At 41.1% G+C, this 20,657-nt stretch overlaps 1 pseudogene; it reads left to right on the top strand.

Annotated features, from left to right (window-relative positions):
* Positions 1-3,594: 3,594 nt before the first annotated feature.
* On the top strand, positions 3,595-3,714 carry LOC145393160 (5S ribosomal RNA; annotated as a pseudogene).
* Positions 3,715-20,657: the final 16,943 nt, after the last annotated feature.

Raw genomic sequence — 20,657 nt, 5'->3', positions numbered from 1 at the left:
CCTGTATCTGTGCCTCCTGAATCCGAACCTGAGATTCCGCCTCCTTAGCCTGAGACTCAGCCTCCTTAGCACGTGCTTGAAATTCAGCCTCCTGAATACGAGCCTGAGACTCCGCCTGCTTAGCATTTGCCTGAAATTCAGCTTCTTAAGCACGAGCCTCCTGCAGAGCTAGCTGTAACTTAGCTAATTCAATCTGCGTTTGCTCATTTGGAGGAGTTACATTAAACAAGCTTTTATTAATCATGCCAACAATTTGATCCTTAGAATGATGAGAGTGAACTGCAATTCCCAATTGTTGAGCAACATGCTTAAGTTCATTCTTTGTTCTGTTTTCTATATCACACACTGTTTGCACATTTGACAAAAAATCTTTGGCTTCATCAAGTGTAGAAATAGTAGCCATCATGAATATATCACAGTCACAAAATATCAAACAATATCCTTATGATAATATCCTGAATATCCTGGCGAGGTCGCCAAATTTATGTTACGGAACAGAGAAAGATAATGTACACTTTAAGTGAGAATACGAAGAGTCACTACTGTCCCGTAAAGTTCCAGGTTCAAAACAAAAGAGTTAGGTAAAATTACAAGTTAAAGTTTAATGCACAAACTAACAACAAAACATTCAGAACTCATAAGGATAATGTAATGGCACATAAACAGGTTAAATATATGGTTAACTGCAATAGCCTCTATTAACACGAAGTTAGCAAGAGTAAATTTATCTAAGTCAGCCCTGATAAAATGAGATACCAGATAATACTCAGTGAATGCCAGATAAATTATTACAGATACAAACTATTATCAAAAATGACTGACATAAAGATCCATACATGAATTACAAAAACTTCACTAAGCCTACAAATTAAACTTATGCTATACAGTACAAGAAAAAATGCAATAACAGTAATACTCAAATTACACACAGCTGCTAGATGGTTGGAGATTTCTTGAGCACTCACAATAATAATATCTGTATAGGGGAGGACAGAGATGTGAACAAAGTGAGGAGCAGATCTAAGTGGCAATGATGCAGAGATTGAGCTCATTATATAGGGGCCAGCAGAGCCTGATACAACTTGTAATGAGGACGCGCAAATGAAGCCATGGGGACAAAGAGATGACAATCCCGCAAAGTATAACAGAGATGTCGACTTACTCTACTATAACGGTAGAAGGGGGGGACTGAGGCAGAACACGCTCGTGATCAAACATGCAGCAACTGTGCGTTAAAATTACACAAAGGATGATGAAATCATAGGCTATGTAACAATATATATATATATATAATTAAGGAAGAGATGCTACGTACACTCCCGTGTCACTTACAATTAGAAGAGGCTATCACACTATGATATTTTTTCATGTTTTATCACCCTTCCTGTTCTCATTCCCAAAACAGAATTATACATTCTCTGTTTTCAATGGCATTCCTGTTCTCGTGGTGCCAGACGATTATACTCAACTGCGAGTATGTCACTGGAGTCTGAGTGTGTTAATACTGACACCAGTAATTTTCTGAAGGAGACTAGTACTCTGTTAAACTAACCCCAGACGATTTTACCAAACTAAGATTTAATCATAGGATCCTAAGTGTGTTAAGGCTGGTACCAATAATCTCTCATGATCGAGACAACTCTAGCAATCTGCTACACCTAACATCAGACGTATTCAAGTGCCGTAGCTGAGAGTGAGTCATGGATGTCTGATTTTCTTTCTACTCCAAACATCCCCTCTTGTTTTAGTTAATGTTCTTTCCTCACTGCTTTATTGTTCAATTTGCTCTTGACCCTCAACAAATTTCCAGTACACCATCCATTCCCTCTTTCCATCTTCTTCGTATTCCGCGAAACTTATCTTCTTCATTCGCATCATATTCTCAGATTCCTCTCCTCTCTGCTTGGATCCTTTCATTACAATGCCGTCGTTATCTGATTAAATTTCATTCACACAACAACCTATTACTTCATTTATCTCTATTAATGAAGGATTTGATTAAGGTTACAGGTAACCCCTACACTGCGAGCATAACTTTAGCTAAATCATATCTTTTGGAGGTTGTTGTTGTTGTTGTTGAGCAACCCTGGTCTGTCTGGCAGACCAGATCCACCAACCGCAGGCAAGCAATCGCCCCTACAGCGCTGTCCCGTGCACTGAACAGATGTTCCCTTGCTGCTGACAACGTCTCGCCACAAGGTATGGGGAAAAGAATGATAATTTGGTTCTTGGATGGACGCCAGATTTGCTTCTCTCCACCCAGTTAACAGGGGTACCATATTAAACTCCAATTCACCCTATTATCTGGTTATATGGTTACTACCCAACGTTATAAGGTTTGCTGTTTTACACGAAACTGTTAGGCTCGTCACTCAGAGCCACCTGAAGTGGAGTGAAGAGTAATAAAAATTATAAGAAAGCAGGGAGAAATAAAGAAATTAATGATAAAGATGATGAAGAGTGGATGATGGTCGCCACCACCAAGACGTAGAAGGAATAAACACAACTCCTCAAAATGAAGCAACTTTTTTTTTTTCTTGGTAAACTTTTATAAGTAACCAACGTTTTCTTTTATTATTATTTTTATGGTTTCCAATACCGTGTTTTAATTAGTTTTGACCTTCATTTTGGGGGGAAAATCCCCCTTTTGTAATTTTGAGTAAGATTTCTACCCTCGTCTGTCCTGAGACAGATTATAGTTGTAGTAGTAAAGTAAAGGTCTGTATGGCTGAGCAGACCCATCAGCCACAGGCAAGCAGTTGCTTCTGCAGGACCACCATAAACCAGTGTTCCCTAGTAGTGCCTTGCCACAGCAAGGTGCAGTGAAGAGTGTGGAGGTTTTATTCTTTAATGGACATTGCTTTTATCTCTCTCCATCCAATTTACAGGGGCACCGTCACCATGTTATTTGCTTATATGGTTACCACCCATTGTTGTGAAATAGGCAGGACTGCATGATTGGGTGATGGTTGCCACTGCTTACCACAGGATGCCAGTAATATAAAGGTTTCCACCATCAACAGGCATCTTTATAAAGTATCCCTGGCTGATATGAAAGACCACTGTATTTCATTTTCCATATGTTTCATCCATAAGGTTTTATCAAGAGGCTGCAACGGATGTACAGTAAGACTTCTTATGCTGCTCCCCCCTTCCCCCCCTTTTTTTTTTTTCATAGTAAATATTGGAAAGATTGCCAGCTAATGTTCTGTAGCTCAAAATGTAGCTGATGTAGCACTGTCACCCAGATAGCAGTACCATTGATAGGGAATTAGTCAATACTTCAGAACTCTAACACCAGCGTATATAATATGGATTTACAGTCAAGTACTCACCCCATCCCACTCCTCCGAATTTAAAAATTGCTGTGTTTTTTTCCTGTATATTTTTTTATGTATTAGTAGACTTGGTCTTGTTTATGATGAAACGTAACTTGGACTATGATGTTCTTCATGACTAATTTTCCTCAATTCTTTCAGGTATAGAATGTGACTAAGAAGCCAAAGACCATTATCGTGTCCCAGTTCCATCAGTGAATGTGGTAAAGTGAAAAGCATTGCAAGAAGGAGTAAGGAAGCAAGAAACATTTTCATTAGTCTCAAGTATACCACGTTGAGTACACCGCTTCCCGTCCGATCAGCGAAGTTAAGCAACGTTGGGTCTGGTTAGTACTTGGATGGGTGACTGCCTGAGAACACCAGATGCTGTTGGCATCCCTACGTGTCAAGTGGGGTTGGTGGAGGATTAGTGCCCCTCCCTGTAAAAACAATTAACTCTAAGCCCTTGGCCACCCCGTTTGGGATACATGGCGTCTGGCAATGAATGAATGAAATTTCCAAAAGTGGGTGTATCCCCCCAAATCAAGATCAAAATTAACTGAAAACACGCTATTCTGCATTAAACTAACCTAACCTAACCTAGGCCTAACCTAGGGACTGACATAGACCGAGTGCACATTCCTGCACCAGCCAATATGGCGCAACATTCATCCGCTACTGAGAGATAGCCTAACCTAAGCCACTATATGACGACCCCTACAAAATTAGCTCCCCCAACTCAAACTAGCCTTAAAAGGTAAGTCTTGGTTAGAATAGTTCAGGGACGTAATATAATGAAAATCGGTAACGTTGGTTACTTCTAAAGTTATACCTTTTTCTTTTCTCCTTTTCTTTAAATTCCTATTTTCGAAGATTTTTTTCAGCTAATTAAAGAATTTTAGAAATGAAGCGGCCGCATAATGACTTTCGTTAAAACTTTAATATCACTAAGACCGAGTGATAATAATCCAGGAGTGGTAATGATCCGTATTCCCGTGTATATCAGTTGCGAATACGGAAATTACCTGCCTGTGGGTCCGGTGCGCGCTGCTGACTCGAAGTGTTTTGCGGCCATTAGCAGCAAAGTTTACATCGCCAGAGAAATGTAAATGAATGAAGAGAAAACACATGACGAAGCAGTGCTGGGCGGCCAGGTGGAACGAGATAAGACGGCGGGTGAGGGGGTGAGATAGGTGAAGGGGAAGAGGGGAGTAATGAGGATGTGTGGATGAGTATGGAAGTCTGGTGGGCGAAGGCAGATGAAGCAGGAGGGTTAGGGGGGTGAGGAAAGGTATAGGTGTGGAGGTGTGAGTACAGGTGAGGGAGTGAGAAGAATAAAGGGGGTGAAGGGATGAGGGGGGGGGTGAAAGGGTTAAGGGAAAGGGAGGTGCGGATGGGTGCGTGGGATGAGAGTGAGGCAGAGTGAACGGCTGGGGCTCTCGGTGGCCTTGGCTGAGGTGGAATGAAGAGAGGGAGGGGGAGCGACTATAGTAGGACTCGCCTAAATATGCGGCTGTGGTGTGTCCCGCACCTGTGTACAATGGTGCCACGTTTCCCCAACTTGCGATGTGAAACAGAAGCTACTTATGTACAAGGCATCGCAAATACAATACATTCAGATGAACAGAACCTACACTTGTGTATTTAGATGGATGAATCAACAGTAATCTTATTATGCATAAAATATTTATACAGTAACACAGAAACATGGCATACATATTGTACAGTGCTGCTAAAAAAAAGAAGAAATATGCCAATATCCAAAGTAAAAGAAATAACTCATATAATTCTTGTGAGTGGCAACACTGACACACCCAGTCTGGCCTAAGGTAAAGTACGTACCTCCATGACCCCCAAGCATAGCTTGTACAGGTGTTGCTAGGGAAAAATGCTCACATTTACTGGCTTTTATCGTAATTTTAAGGGCGAGGAATAATCACATTTATAATCATAAGCTAATATGTAGGACGAAATAGTAGACATATGCCACTACCGAAGTAAAAAAAAAAAAAAAAAACAGTCACTCGCGAGGGGGGGAAAGGAAAAAGAATGAATGAATGAAAATCAATCATGGTACTGCAATAACAGGTCATCTGTCGCCGTATACAAATAATGATAAATATCACTAAATATAACAAAACCAAATTAACAAATGAAAGGACAATTATAAAAAACTTATAAAAGAATCAAAAGTACTCAGGGTGGGTCACATCTCCCGCCAGGAGAGAGCGAGAGAGAGAGAGAGAGATAACGGTATAGAAAACGTGGCACCACTGTACACAGGTGCGGGACACACCACAGCCGCATATTTAGGCGAGTCCTACTATAGGAGGTAAGGAGGGAGAGGGAGAGAAAGTGGTAAAGGAATGACAGAGGTAAGGAGATGTGGGAAAGCAGAGTGAGGCGGGGGAAGAAAGAAATGGTAAAGATAATAACCACTTCCATAGGTGTAGGAAAATATCCGGGGCCGTATTCTTGTTAGTCCTTGTCCTGAAAGGGTTATCCACTTTACCTTGGAGTCGTCTTGTTGCAATTAAATCTTGCTGCTCCCTTGTGATTTTATTCAGCTCAAAGATGACTGGTAGTAGTGAAAGGGTTTATGAAGCCTTCGAAAAGGCTCTCTTAGCTTTATTAAAATCTTCTGGTATTACTTAGAATGAATCATACAGAGAGGCCAAAAATTATAGCCTTCTGCATTGACTGTCGCGTGTGCACGTATTTCCCCCCCCCCTTTTTTTTTCTATAATTGTTGGACAGGAAAGTTATACGTTGTGCAGATCATATCCAATCAGATCAGTATATCGTAACAAAACTTAATCATTAAAACTAATTTGTCTAATTCATCCTTCTCGCGGTTGAAACACAGCTGGGCGCAAACATTAAAGTTATCAAAGACCCTTCCTAATACATCAGCTGGAATGTTCCCGATGTCCCTGTGAATGTTTTCCTTCAAAGCTTCTATTGCCAGGGGATTGGTTGTGTAAGCTCTCTCTTTCAAGCAGCCTCATAGAAAGTAGCTAGGAGGGGCAAAATCAAGGGAATGTGAAAGCCACTTTTTTTTTTTCTTTTTTTACCGACGTAAGCTGAGCCTCTTCCCTGAAAAGTTACAATGTAGGATATTATTCTGCTCCATCCTACTGGTGAATGACGGTTGCTACAGTATGTCAGCTCCTCGTTCCCTCTTTAATGTTAGAAATATTTTTTCTTGCAGTAGAGAAATGTATCGTTCATTACTGACAGCAACTGGTCGATCATCTTCATCTTCCAACAGTGTGGGCCACCACCTGTATTACGGCCATATGTACATCAGACAATGATTTTTTACGACATTAAGTGATGGCGCCACATGATCATTAGGCTACTCTTTAGATCAGAAATGCATATTTTATGTATTCACATGGCTATTTAGGTGAAAGTGAGCCGCGTCACTAGCAGACAACACGTCCACCAATCAGTTCTCTGATATTCGTCACAACGCAAGTCTTTCAACCTTGTTTGTATGTGCATATGACCTAGTTGTGTCCACAAGGTTCTGGTTGCTGGGCAACTACTCGTTGCCTAGCAACAGCCGAAAACCAGACTTTTTTTCTTGTTTAATTGTGGAAGGCACTTCTACCCTTCAGAATTAATCGATTCCGACCAAACTTGGGCACAACGACCAGCCTATGACCTAGTTGTGTCCTCATGGTTTTAGTTGCTAGGCAGCAACCCGTTGCCTACCAACGGTTGAAAAACCGCTTTTCTCGTACTTTTCACATTATGAGCTGTAGAAGCATTACTAATGGGCTTCGAAAGCTCTGACTTCTTTAGGCGTAATTTTGAGGCCATTCTCTATCTGGAGTGTGCCATCTATTTTTTTCCCCTCTCTCAAGTTTTTCTAGTGGCAACCCTGTGAAGGTTGGCCTCAGCATCCATAGCAACTAGTACCGGTTTTCAAAAATGCTCCCTTAGTTCCCCAGCGGTTTCATGGAATTGAATGAAGTTTGCATGCATATAGACACTGACCAGTACTACAACTTTCTACTGTTCACCTATGAGCTACATTGGCCAGGTCAGGGGTCAAAGGTCATCAAATGTAAAATAGGTGAAAATAGCTAAAATCACGACCATGCTCGCACGAAATGCTAATGCTCCAAAGACTATTAAGCCAGGTTCATGATTCTTGGAATATTGCACTGGAGTACCTTCATACAAAAGAGACATTTAGTATTGAAACTCACTTCCAGTTGCTAGCAGTGCCACCTACAAGTTGTACCTCGGGTGGACCATTCTGCTCGAATAAAACTCTGCATGCTTATAGATGTTCATGAGTACAAGTGTACTTCGTACCTGCATGACCTATATCCGTTAGGTCAGAGGTAAAAGGTCATCAACTGCAAAACATATGAAAAATGCTAAAATTGCCACCTTGCTCACACAAAATGTTTAGGCTCTGAAGATTATTAAGCCAGGGCCAAGATTTCTGGGTGGAATGTTGCACTGGAGTACCTTCATATAGAAATGACTTCTAGTGTCGAAACCCACTTCCCATCACTGACGAAGCTTGGCCGCTTAGAGCTCGCCATCATTGCCTACCAGCATGTGAGACTGGTTGTTGTCATTACCGTTATTATAAACGCACCTCTCACCATTGTTATCCTCATTACCATCAATAGTTTTATGATATCCATAACAAAATTGCTAATCGACATGGAAATGTGACGGTGTCTTTACTATCCCCACTTACTGTAGTATGGCAAATAATGATATTATCCAAGTAACATTCACAAGATTTCGTTTGCTTAATAAATGATGACATAACTTTGGATATATATATATATATATATATATATATATATATATATATATATATATATACAGTGGTGGGCAGCGCAAACGAAGAAGGACCTTGCGCAAGAGCAAAGCGCAATCCACAATTCACTACCTTGCACAAGCGCAAGTGCATAATCTGACAAATATTTAGCTTGCGCAATGTCGCAAAGCGCAAGCGCAAACCATTTGGATATATTTGTGGGAATTACTGTAAACTAGTGAGATATTTACATAAAATAGCATACTTACTTACTTTTATTTATTATTTTCTAATATTTGTAATTTGCACAAGTGCGCAATCTAATATTTAGCTTGCGCAATGTCCCTAAACGCTAGCGCAAACCATTTGCATATATTTGTGGGAATTACTGTAAAATATTGAGATATCTAAAAGTAGCATACTTACTTTTATTTATTATTATTATTCTATTTATCTATTGCTAGACGCCTAAATCACGTAAGGGGTGGCCACTGGCCACAAACAAGCAACAAATCGCCTCCACGTCGCCCTGTCCCCCGCCATTTCACTGTCCTGCTCCCAGCTGACACCCCCCTCTCTCATATGCTTCTCCACTCCATCCCTCCATCTCATCCTTGGCCTTCCCCTCCCTCTCCCCCCCCCCACCTCACTCACATACACTCACCTCGTTAGTCTCCCATTCTTGATCATCTCCATATGACAAACCACCTCAGTGTGTTTCTCCTAACGCTTCTTATCACATCCACCCCACAACGCCCCTTCACTTCCTCATTTGTCAGTCTGCCTCTCCATGTAACTCCACATGCTCCTCTCAAATAACTCATTTCCGCTGCTCTCACTCCTGACTTCTGTCAAAGCTTCACTTCCACACATTAGAGCTGGTATCAAAGTAATGTCATGTAGTAACTTTTTCACTCGTGGAAGTTCATACAGTCAGAGGAGTGAGCGGGCTGCAAAGCGGAGGGACAGGGAAACAAAGGCTGTGATGCTGCCAGTTGTTGTTTTATCTGTATTTCTCAAGACGTTTTATTTAATAATTTAATATAGATATACAATAGCATATGCAATTCCTTACAAAAATCATTAAAACATATTATTTAAATCAAATATCCACAGCCTAATAAATTATTAGGCTGTGGATATTTGATTTTAAAAATGTGTTAATGATTTTTGTATGGAACTGCATATGCTACTCTTAATAAATAATGTACTTTTAATTGATTATTGTTTACTACTAATAAAAATAATTTGAAAAATATTAAAATACGTTATCTCTGTTGAAGCATAATAAGAAATGTTACTACCCTCCGTCCCTCCCATGCGTCCCTCCTGCCTCCCCCCGGCAGAACCCTCGCGACCCGCCCAAGCCTCCCCCATCCCTTGTCCAGACATACTTTTTTTTTTTTTTTTTTTTTTTTTTTTCCCTATCGACCATTGGGGCCGGAGCCCCTGGTCATTAAGGCAATATATATATATATATGTATATATATTGACATATATACACATATATATACGAACATATATATATACATACTTACATACATACACACATCCATGCATATGAACATACACACTTTCATGCACACGTACATATATATATAATAATTTTTATTTTATAATTTTTTTGTAGTTTTATTTTTATTATTTTTATTTATTTTTTAATATTTTTAACCTTATACGACTTATAAACTAAAATACGTAATCTAAAGACCCTAAAACTAACCACCTAACAGACAAATCACTAACCTATACTAAATCCTAAGAGACAAATAACTAGACCTACACTAATGGTTAAAAAAAAAGCCTCGACCAAGAGATCACCATCGACTGCAGATATGTAATGCCTTTCTACATGACATACCTGCACTCATCACCTGGTGACTGTCAGTCAAGGCACAACCTAATATAGGGGACATCAATATATGAAAGGGAACCAGACGAGTCAGGAACATTTCCATATACGTCAGCTGTCGGCCCTAATTAGAATAACTTAAGCAAGATAATATAATGTATTTACATAATTTGTACAAAAAGTGAAGAACCTCGCCCAGCAGACCACCATCGACTGCAAGTGCCCAATACCTTCCTATATTGCACACTTGCACTCATCAGCTGGTGACTGTCAGGCGAGGAATTTGGCTTAATGTAGGGGACATCTATATTAGAAATAGATCAGTGGGAGGAGGAACTATTTAAAATATGTCAACTGTCAACCCTAATTAATATTACAATATATACATATTTACCGTTGATAAAAACCATAACCACACAGTAAAAAAGTCACATCACTCTGATCAGTCCGGTCTCTCTCAAGAAAGCCATCAATTTATCAGTCATAACAATGTCCCCATCACCCAGGATGGTGGAAAGGGTGAAGGGGACGTCTGCTGCGCCGCAGTAATTAATAAGTGAAGCACGTTCACGAATAAATCGCCGACAGCGCAGGTCCAGACATACGGGAAGCTCCGAAGACCACGTGTCCCTTGGCCACAGGACAGGTGCGCAAGGCAGGTAGGCTTACGCACCTGCCTATTCATGTGCGCAAGTGCAATATTGAGCATGGTCTCCTGCGGTGTGCAATGCGTAAACGATACTCACGGAAGCGCAACGGTGCACAAATGCGCTTTGCGGAAGTGTTTGCGCACCTGCCCAGCACTGTATATATATATATATATATATATATATATATATATATATATATGCGTGAAACATGAACATTATTCCATGAACGTACAGCAACACATTGTATTCAGAAAGCTACGGATCCACAACAAAACACTGTATTATGAAAGGTACGGATCTACAAAAAAAAATATTGTATTACGAAAGGTAGAATACATATTATATTCGCATAACGCGGAGACAGTTCTTTGCTTGTACTGTACAACAGCACATTATACTGCCCACAATGCAGCCATTTTTTCCTTTCACTGGGCACCGATGACCCGTGCTTCCCAAGTAAACCAGCAGTACAAGTTTCCATTGTCCATTCCACTGCCATAACGTCCCATCTGGCCCCACGCTTAACATTCACCACCACCCTTCATATCTCAGTTATATTGTGAATCCCTTTTTCCCCTCAGCCCTCACGACCCTCCATTCTCGTTTTGATCTAGCATAAGTCTTCCCCTCCGATTCCGATGGTCCGTCCATTTTTGTGCCAACACTGCCTGTTGTATAAAACAGAGGTAAATTGCAAAAAATGCACGCCTGGACAATTGCGCAGTTTTATTCAGATTCAGGAAAAAATGCATGAAAGGCAAAATTGATTAGACCACTATCCACACACCACAATCAGCGAAGTTACCCTCCACGCTATGCCCACGTAGGATTTTTTTTTTTTTTTCTTTACTAGTAACGAGGGGGGGGGGGGAGGCAGGACTTAGTATGCTGGAAATGAACTCTGAATAGCTCCAGTGCCGAGGTGCCTCCAGGGAGGGAAAGGACGGGAGCCACAGTGCTGCTTCACATAGGTACTGTGTGCAGTTTGACACACTTCTGGCTCCTCGGGTCATGTATTAACCTTCATTTAAGAGACGGACAATGATACTCTTGATTTTGACCCTTTCTTTTCTAAGATGAATGAAATCACCAGGTAGTTGAATATACGATTTTAAAAAAGCAGCATTGTAACTACTGGGGTCTCCAACTCAGGGGCAAAGGAATTCTTGCTTTTACTCTTTCACTACACAGACGTTTATCCTATGTTGCCATATATAAAATGACTTAGTGAGAGAATACGCAAAATAAAAGTATATGTAGTTGTGGTTAAATTGCACCTGCCTGACAAGGGTGGGATTGTACACTCTCAAGCCGTATTTTACAGGACCTGGAGGACAGCTGATCCGATGGCCCTCACTGCCCGCTATTGAAGTGACCCGCTCCAGCCATGCTTCATGCACGGTATATAAGAGTAGAAGGCATTTGAGAGCAGGATAAGATCAAGTTGGAAAATGTGTTTTAGTGTAGCTTTAACTATGAATGACATTGCTCATATGGCATCAAGGCAACCTCCACAAGGTTTGAGAAAAGTGTGAACACATGTGTAGGAACACCACTGCACCATCATAATCCACCTCAGGTGGTACTGAACGCCTATCAGTGGGTCTATCCTAACCTAAAGAAAGTCGTCTGATAGTACTAAAAAGAAAATGCAAAGTACGTACTTGGGCAGAAGGAATTAAACTTTGAATATGTTACTGAGAACCAGGATAATAATGATGATGATGACGGTAATGACGATGATGATAATTATGATGAACCTCTGAGTATGGTTTATGTAAGGTTTTCAAGCAACATTTATAATGTAAGTGAAGCGATGTGATATGTAGCTCTTACTGCCGTTTTAGCCAGAAAAAAAAGAACAGGAACAACGTTAGGAAAACAAAGTTAGTCGTGCGTATTCAGAACCAAAGTATGACAAGCGTGAAGAGGAGAGCATTTTTTAATTCTAGTTTTTACTATGAGTTCCATCAACAACACAGAGGTTAAATATTCTCTTCTGAAAAGTTCTCGTTTGCATATTGGAAAGGAGGGGGAGGGGGGGAGTCCATAATCATATTAAAAATCAAACTTTCATTCTAAGCCATAAAATGATGAAACTTTTTTCTGACAGCTGACTCACTATATGGAAAATACCCCTACCAATACGGGCCACGTCGCACTCCATCATCAGGTTCCTATAGAGTCCATCTCAGGAAATCGGTCAGGAAGGGAGTGAGGAAGCTTGGTGCAAATATGTAATCAGTTTTGGGAGGTATAGGAGAACTATTAAATGTTCTCAGTGTGATGAAATGATAATGAGTGTTGTTAACGATGATGATGATGATGATGATAATGATGATTACAACTTATCTTTTACATTTATATTTATATTACTTCCGTCAAAGATTATATATTTTTGAGAAAAAGTGATGCGAGGCTGGCACAGAAAGAGAGAGAGAGAGAGAGAGAGAGAGAGAGAGAGAGAGAGAGAGGTAGGAGGGGTTCGTAACCAGGCAGACAGACAAAAAGGACACGAGGTAGGGAGGGAGACAGGCAGGAAGGATCAGAGATAGGCAGGTAAGATGGCAGGAGAGGGAGGGAGGAAGAAAAAAATACGAAGTCGAAAGGGAATGAAACGGGAAAGCCAAGAGGTTGGCCGGAAGAAATGGTGGGAGAGACAGTGCAGAAGAGAGGCAGGAGATGGATTAGGGAGGATTTTTTTGAGACAGGGAGATGCTAAGGAGACAAGGAATAGACGGAGAGGCAGGAGGGTGAGTGGGTATAAAACGGAGTATGGCAAAGAGAACAGAGGAGATATGGAGGTGAGGAGACACAGGAGTTACAGAGACGATGGGGAAGAGAGGAGATAGAACAGGAAAGACAAATAGAAGAGGAGACAGAGACTAGAGGAAATGGGAGAAGCAAGGAGACTGAGAGGAGGCAGAGAACAGAGGAAATGGAAAAGAAAGTAAACCGAAAAGAGAGGAGAAAGAGAAGAGACCAGACATAAAGGAGACAGAAGAGAAAGCAGATAGAAAGGTGATGAGATAGAGACAGATTAGATGAAAAAGAGAAGAGAGGAGATAGGTATGAGAGAATTCAACAGATAATTTTAGACTGAGAAGGAAACATAGGCTAGCAAGAAGGTAGGGAGAAAGAATAAGGTGAGTGACAGCAGGTGGAACGAGATGAAAGAGTAAGTAGATGACAACAAAGACCAGGAAAGGAGACATGGAACACAGCAAAAGGCAAGAGGTGCAGGGGAAAGAGGCGATACATGGAATAACGAAACAGAAGAAAGAGGAAAGCAATAGACAGTTGGAAGATGGCTGAAGGGAGGTATAGTGTAAGCGAGAGATGATGAAGCAGCCAGAGACTACGACTGGAGAAGAAGGCAATATAATAATGGTATGGGATAGTTAAGAGTTAGCAGAGGAGAAGTAGAAAGACAAAAAAAGGCAAGTATGGGAGAGGCATCAAGGATAGGAAGGCAGAAGGGAGGCAAAGAGGGTTAAGAAATGGAACAAGATAGGAAGAGCGGGAAGAGGCAGGGAAGGGGAAGGTAGGAGATAGAAAGTGGCGGGAGGATAGAACTTAAAGGGTATGAGAAAGGAGGGTGCAGAATGTAAGGTAGGATGGAAGGCACGATTGGGACGGAAGGGAGACAGGGTAGGGAGGGATGGGAGGTAGGATGGAGGAGGGGGATAAACAAGAAGAGAAGAGTGGAAAGAAGGATAAGAAAGGGGGAGGTGGAGCCGTGGGATCTGAAGAAGTGGGTTGGGGAAGGGATGTAAGAGAACGATTAGAAACAGTCAAGAACGAGAGAGGCAGGAAGCGAGACAGACGACAGTACGGAGATAAGGCGAGATCAGTGGGTGGGAGGCGGCAACAGGGGAGGGGATATGGAGTGGCAAGGGGGGCTACGTGTTGAAGCTGCGTGTTGAGACTGCATGTTGAAGGCATGAGGAAGCAAGAAGGGAGGCGTAAAGGGAGAGAGGCCGGAAGAGAGGAGGAGGCAGGAGGTGGGGTACAGGGAGGCAGGAAGAAGCAAGGTGAATGGATGGGAAGGACACGAAGGGAGGTACACAGTAACAATAAGACAATGGAAGATAAGAGATCGGGGAGGTGGGAAAAAGGTAGACAGCTGTAGTGACTGGGTTTCATACTAGTGGCCTATGTAAAAAGAAACTGCAAATGGCAGGAAGCCTAGAAAAATGTCAAAAGCGAGCCAAACTCAAGATTTCGTGATTCCTGAACACACTACATTGAAAAGATTGTAGGTAATAGATAAAGGGTACGGTAATAAAACTAAGAAAGGTAGTTTCCAACTTGTGAAGTTACAGAATACCGGTAATCTCTTTCATTAAAGAGTTGTACAGAAAACTGGCGAATGTATATGGCTATACGGGTACTGCATGGCCGCCGTCATGGGAGAGGAATGCAAGCAGGTAGTTCAGAAGAGCTGTAAACTCTGACGCTGCAACAGCAGAGGAAGAAAAATGCAACACTCCGGCAAAGATAAAGAAGTTGGATGGAGCTGGTATGAGGAGGAAAGTTGAGGACACGAAAAGTCTTTGACTCCGTCCTGTTATTCACTGTGTGTGGTAAGCCACCCCCTCCCCCCCAACCTTTACACACACATGAGGTTTGTAACCTATACAGGGGAGAATAAGGCCTTTGCACAAAGAAAGCAATTACGCAAGATTTAAGAAAGTACATATTTGTTCAGAACGCCCCATCTCTGGGAGGCTGATTTTGCAAGGAATGTAATATGATCTTTCCATGAAAGGTCCTGAAAGAAATAAAGGCTCTGTATATAGACAGATGATGATGGACAGAGATGTATGGTACTGAAAATTTATGTATACTCTTGTAAAAGATTCAGTCAGATTGAAAAGTTGAGGAGTTATTTTTAATGCACTAAAATAACTTGGCTTCTTTTACCCCAACAGAAAATGCTCAGGTGTAGCAAGAGATTAATCTATGACAATAATTACGAAGAAGTGCTGTGGAGAACGCGTGCAACCGTACATTGTTTTATTCTGCAATGATCACTCATATATATATATATATATATATATATATATATATATATATAAAAGAAAATCTGGCCTAAATTAAGGTGCAAGACTACGAAAACTTCAAGAAAAAAGCATAACCCCTTCAGGCCAACAACGTAGCTCCATATAGTCTATATCTCCTAACAAAATTACTCAGCAGAAGACAGACTTCTCGATGTAACACAAGGAGGGAACGCTGAAGAAAGGTAACAGGAGAAGAGATGAAGGAAAGAGACAGAGGGAATGCAGAGGAGGGACGGCGAGGAGGATGACAGACGACACGCAACAGAAGCTGGGAGAAAGACGAGAGATAGTAAGGAGAAGTGGAGAGCACTCTGAGGGAGGGAGAATAACCAGGATGAGGCAGCCACTACAATGAGATTTTTTTTATTCTTGCGAATTCCAGCCAGTTTCATTAGGTTTAAGAAACTCTACTAGTTCTGACGCGATTTATGAAAGGTATTACAGTTAATCTCCTTGACTGAGTTAAGTTGTCTAGTGGTAACAGTATTATAATCTTGTATACGTCATCGAAGCGATTTGAAGAGACACAGGAAGAACTCACGAGACGGGAGACTAGAAGGAAGAACGGAGACTGGAGGAAGCAGACAGGTTGATAGAAAGGGCAGTGTGGGAAACAGTAGAGAAAGGAAAGTCAGAAGGTAAGGAAGGGAGGCAAGTGGGAGGTGGTATGGACAACTGAAGGCGGTAGGCAACAGAGATGGCAGAAGGTAGCAGGAAGGTAGGTATAAGAAAGGGAAGAAACACAGGGAAAGAGAAGGAGGCAGGAAAGGTGAAAGCAAAACGAAGCAAAGAAAGAAAAAAAGAAAGACAAGAGACAGGGGAGGAAGGAGGGAAGCAAGCATGCGGTATGAGACAAAGGAGAGGAGTGTGGTAAGCAGGAGAAGGAGGGAGGAGCAAGAAAAAGGAGTAGCCTACAGGACAGTGACGGAGGAAGAAATGAGACAAATGACAGACAACGCAAAGGAGACGAGGTTGGAAGGCATGAGGCGTATGAGGGAGGCAATGAAGAGATAAATGAAACGGAAGACAATGGATGGAGTTTTTTTTCTGGATTTAATTTAAACACAAACAACTCGACGAACAAGAAATGTTCTATTTATTCGTGTTCCTGTCATGGGAAAGACCATATTCACACAGGGACATCAGCGTTTTTTGAAAACGACTGACTGGCACTTACGTATCCGAGAGAAAAATGTTTTGTTTTCTTTGACACTAATAATCCCTTCTCTTGTTTTCTGTTTTCTTTCAGCGTGAGTGGAAGGCCAACATTTCACAGGCTACCGAGTGCCTGCCATCTGAATTGAAGAACAACATTCTCTTTTGCTTTGAGTGACAACTACCCTGTCCTCAGGATGGAAGTTTTTATTGTGTCTTACAACGAAATCCTTTTATTTGGTGACCGTGTTGTTGTTATGAAACAAAGGAAAACCCTCTGGTAGAGTGGTTAATGAAAGATACAACTAACCCAGCCAGTGACCTATACTGAATATCACTACCTGGCAGCAGCGATAAAAATATTATATATCCATCCATCCATCCATCATCCAATCCTACGTTGCCCCACGAGGAGCGTAGGAGGCCGGGGCTAGGCAGTTGGTCCTGACATTTAAGATGAGAGTGACCAACCTCACTCATCCCTAAGTGGCATCACGTGAGCAATAAACCCCAATCACTCCTTGGATATAAACCTTCACCGGCTCAATCCGATTGGAGCACAATAATTACCCACTAAACCACCAGGCGCCAAAATTTGGTTATATGGGTACCACCCAGCGTAGTAAATGGTTTCCTGGTGTACAGGAAACCGTTTGGCTTGTCACTCAGTGTAAAGTCACCCACAGGCAGAAGGAAGAGGAAAGAATGAAGGAAAGAAAGATTGAAGAGAGAGTGTAAAGTCACCCGTAGGCAGAAAGACGAGGAAAGACTGAAGTAAAGAAAGACAGAAGATGATGGAAGGAAAGAAGGATGAAGGAGAGGAAAGGGCAGACACCTGAAAGCAGCACTATATTGAGTGAGTGGATGGTGAGCGCCCCCACCAACCACCAAATATTATATATATATATATATATATATATATATATATATATATATATATATATATATATATATTGGAGACGGTGCCGAACTGAATGTGTTAAACCTTCCGTGGCAGTACTGTATATCTAATAAATAATTCTTTTCCTCTGCCAATACAACTTCTCATCTGGTACTAAATCTGAATTACATCTTGAATTCCTTTATACCTTTAACCACTGTAATGCGATGACTTACTCTGTATTTAATTCTTGCTGTCTCCAAATGACTCTGGTCACTTCGAGAGACTTTCCAAAGAGAAGGGTTTACATTTAGATTTCATTAACCTCTTCAATATTAGGATGATCGGCGCGAAATAAAACTCTCCGGTAGCAGTGGAGAAAAATAAAAAGATACCACAGTGAAAATACGTGGTTACCTATCGAGAAAAATTTTCTTTCTCTGCCAAGAAAACATTTCATCGGCTGCTGTGCATAATATAAGCTTAACATTTTCACAGCCTTTATTTTCAGCCGAGTTCGTCATTTGGATGTTATTCTTCCTGCCACCAAATGATAGTAAACAATTAGGGATTAGTTTTCGCTGTCAAGAAGTTCATGAAAGCTATGTCAGACCTCTTCACACTGGAAATTCTCCCTGCATTTAAGTACGAGATTGTCTGGAGGTAGTCTGAAAAAAAAATAATAACTATATTCTCAGAGTGTAGTGTTTAAATACTGCATGTAAACTTATCGAACTATTATTTCTATCCCTGCCAAAAAATGCATCTTACCAACTAATATCATCATCATCATCATCATCATTCTTAGGTTTTTCCCCACCTATGGACAGGATAATGGGGAAAAAAAATATCAACTCAAGTATAGCTTTAAGTGATACAGCCTATTTTCACCTAGAAATAAACTGGTCTCTGTATTATAAATTCCACTACCGCATTTCGTAGTCCATGAGAATATATCGGTATTGTTTTCCCTCTCACTTACACATACATAACTTATAACACTATTCCTTCTCCTTTGCCAAGACGGCACCCCAACATGCTCCTGTCGTCGTCATCATCATCATCATCATCATCATCATCATATCATTATTTTTTTTTTCACTCAAGGATGGAAAAAAAACATTACTGTGTAAAGCACTCCATGAAAACGCATCGAATAACTAGACTCCTTCTCTAACAAGAAAAACCGCCCATGAGACCGCAAAAGATAATTTTTATATCTTCAAAAACACCATGAAAGTGTATTAAACAGCTGAGTGTCCTTTTCTTCCCACAAAACATGTAGCGGTTACTAAGCCTGAACAAGAAAAAAACAGACTTTGATTATTTATAGTTTTAAATATCCCATAAAAGCATTAACTCGATCAAAAATGTATCTGAACTCTTTTCATCCTTATATTTTGGAATATTTGACGAAGGGTTTAAAGCAATTCCCGATAGTGTTTCATGATGTGTACCTGCTGTTTTGATCGATACACCATATACAGTCTATGAAAGGCACAATCCATTCAAAAATATCTGCCTTAAGGGGAAAAAAAAAAAAAACAGGCTGCAACAACGACCATTTTGAAAATATCAGCTAACTGGATGAAGATATATATTTTTCTCAAAGTGTGTAGGAGACAATCATGTTCCTGACAAGAAAGCATTGCACTGGCTACTAGTCCCGAGGAAAATATGAAACATGCTTTAAATTCCATCTTGATCTGGCGAGTGTCAGCGACTTCGCTCGCCTCCGTGGTAATCCGATTTCCCCCTCCTTCCTCATGCTCTTCCCCGGGTTCCAGAGTTCCTAACGCGAGTGAACCCTCCTTCATCTTTTTTTTCTTTTTGCCAGCCCTGCCGCTTTACTTCATCCTTTCATCAGTTTACTTTCTTTATTTCACCAGGTCATGTTGTTTTACTTCGCCTCCTTCATCAGTTTATTTCTGTCCTTCTCGTCGCGTCCATCAGTTCATTTCGCATTTTCTAGTCAGATTTATCAGCTTACGAGGACTTAAATTTTGCCATCATTTCCACCAACATCATTCAGTCAGGTTCTTCTGTTTAGCCTGGGTCCTCGGGTCCGTCATTTACTGCGACACTTTCACCATCGTCATTAGGCTATTCATCATCATCGTCGTCATCATCGTCATCATCGCCGATTCCGTAATTCTGCCATCTTACTTCTACACATCAATTATTGTACTCTCATTACCAGTCAGGATCCTCAAGGTGATAATATTACTTCGACTTTTCCATCATAATCATCAGTATCATTCCCAGGTCTGTCATACTGCTTCCCTGCTGCCACCCAGACCTATCATTATGGATGCCTTTTTCCACCTGGGTCCATTAGTTCAGAACAGTTCAGGTCTGCTCAGGGCCATTCAGGTTCAGTTACATTCACTCATGGTCTTCGCTTTAAATCAGGATCGTCAATTTAGGTCCAGTTTTAGCCTGTCATATCACTTTACATCACTCATCAATTGTTTAGTTCATGTCTGCCTTGTTCACACTCAAGCTCATCAGTTCAGATCTGTTTTATTCATTTTAGGTTCTTTCGATGCCGTGATGGCCCAAGTGGTTGGTATTGCTACCTATGAAGCTGCCGGCCCAGTAATGCCAGGGATCAATTCTTGGTGCAACTACCTGGAACCACGTAACTCAGTGTCAATCCATCCTTTGTGGGTTGGTAGTTAAATTGATGCCTAAGGCAACATCTAGGAAAGGTAACTGTTGTAACCTGAGTAATGAAGTGGTCTTATATCTCACAGGCTCAAAGGCCTAAGTTATGGACATGAGCATTGTGGCTGAGCGCATCGTGGTGTCTGTCCTCATCCATACCTTTTACAGGTCACTTTCGGTCCATGAAGTCGATTTAGGTCAATAAAGATAGATCAAGACACACCTATGAATCCGTATGTTATAAATCAGTCCTATCAGTTCACTGGTGTCTGATACAT

The sequence above is a fragment of the Coenobita brevimanus genome, chromosome 23 (assembly GCF_032717465.1).
Source record: "Coenobita brevimanus isolate Jiangsu-jjx chromosome 23, ASM3271746v2, whole genome shotgun sequence".
NCBI classification, from domain to species: Eukaryota; Metazoa; Arthropoda; class Malacostraca; order Decapoda; family Coenobitidae; genus Coenobita; species Coenobita brevimanus.
The sequence above is the reverse complement of the archived record's forward strand: the minus strand, read 5'-3'. Positions and strand labels throughout refer to the sequence as shown.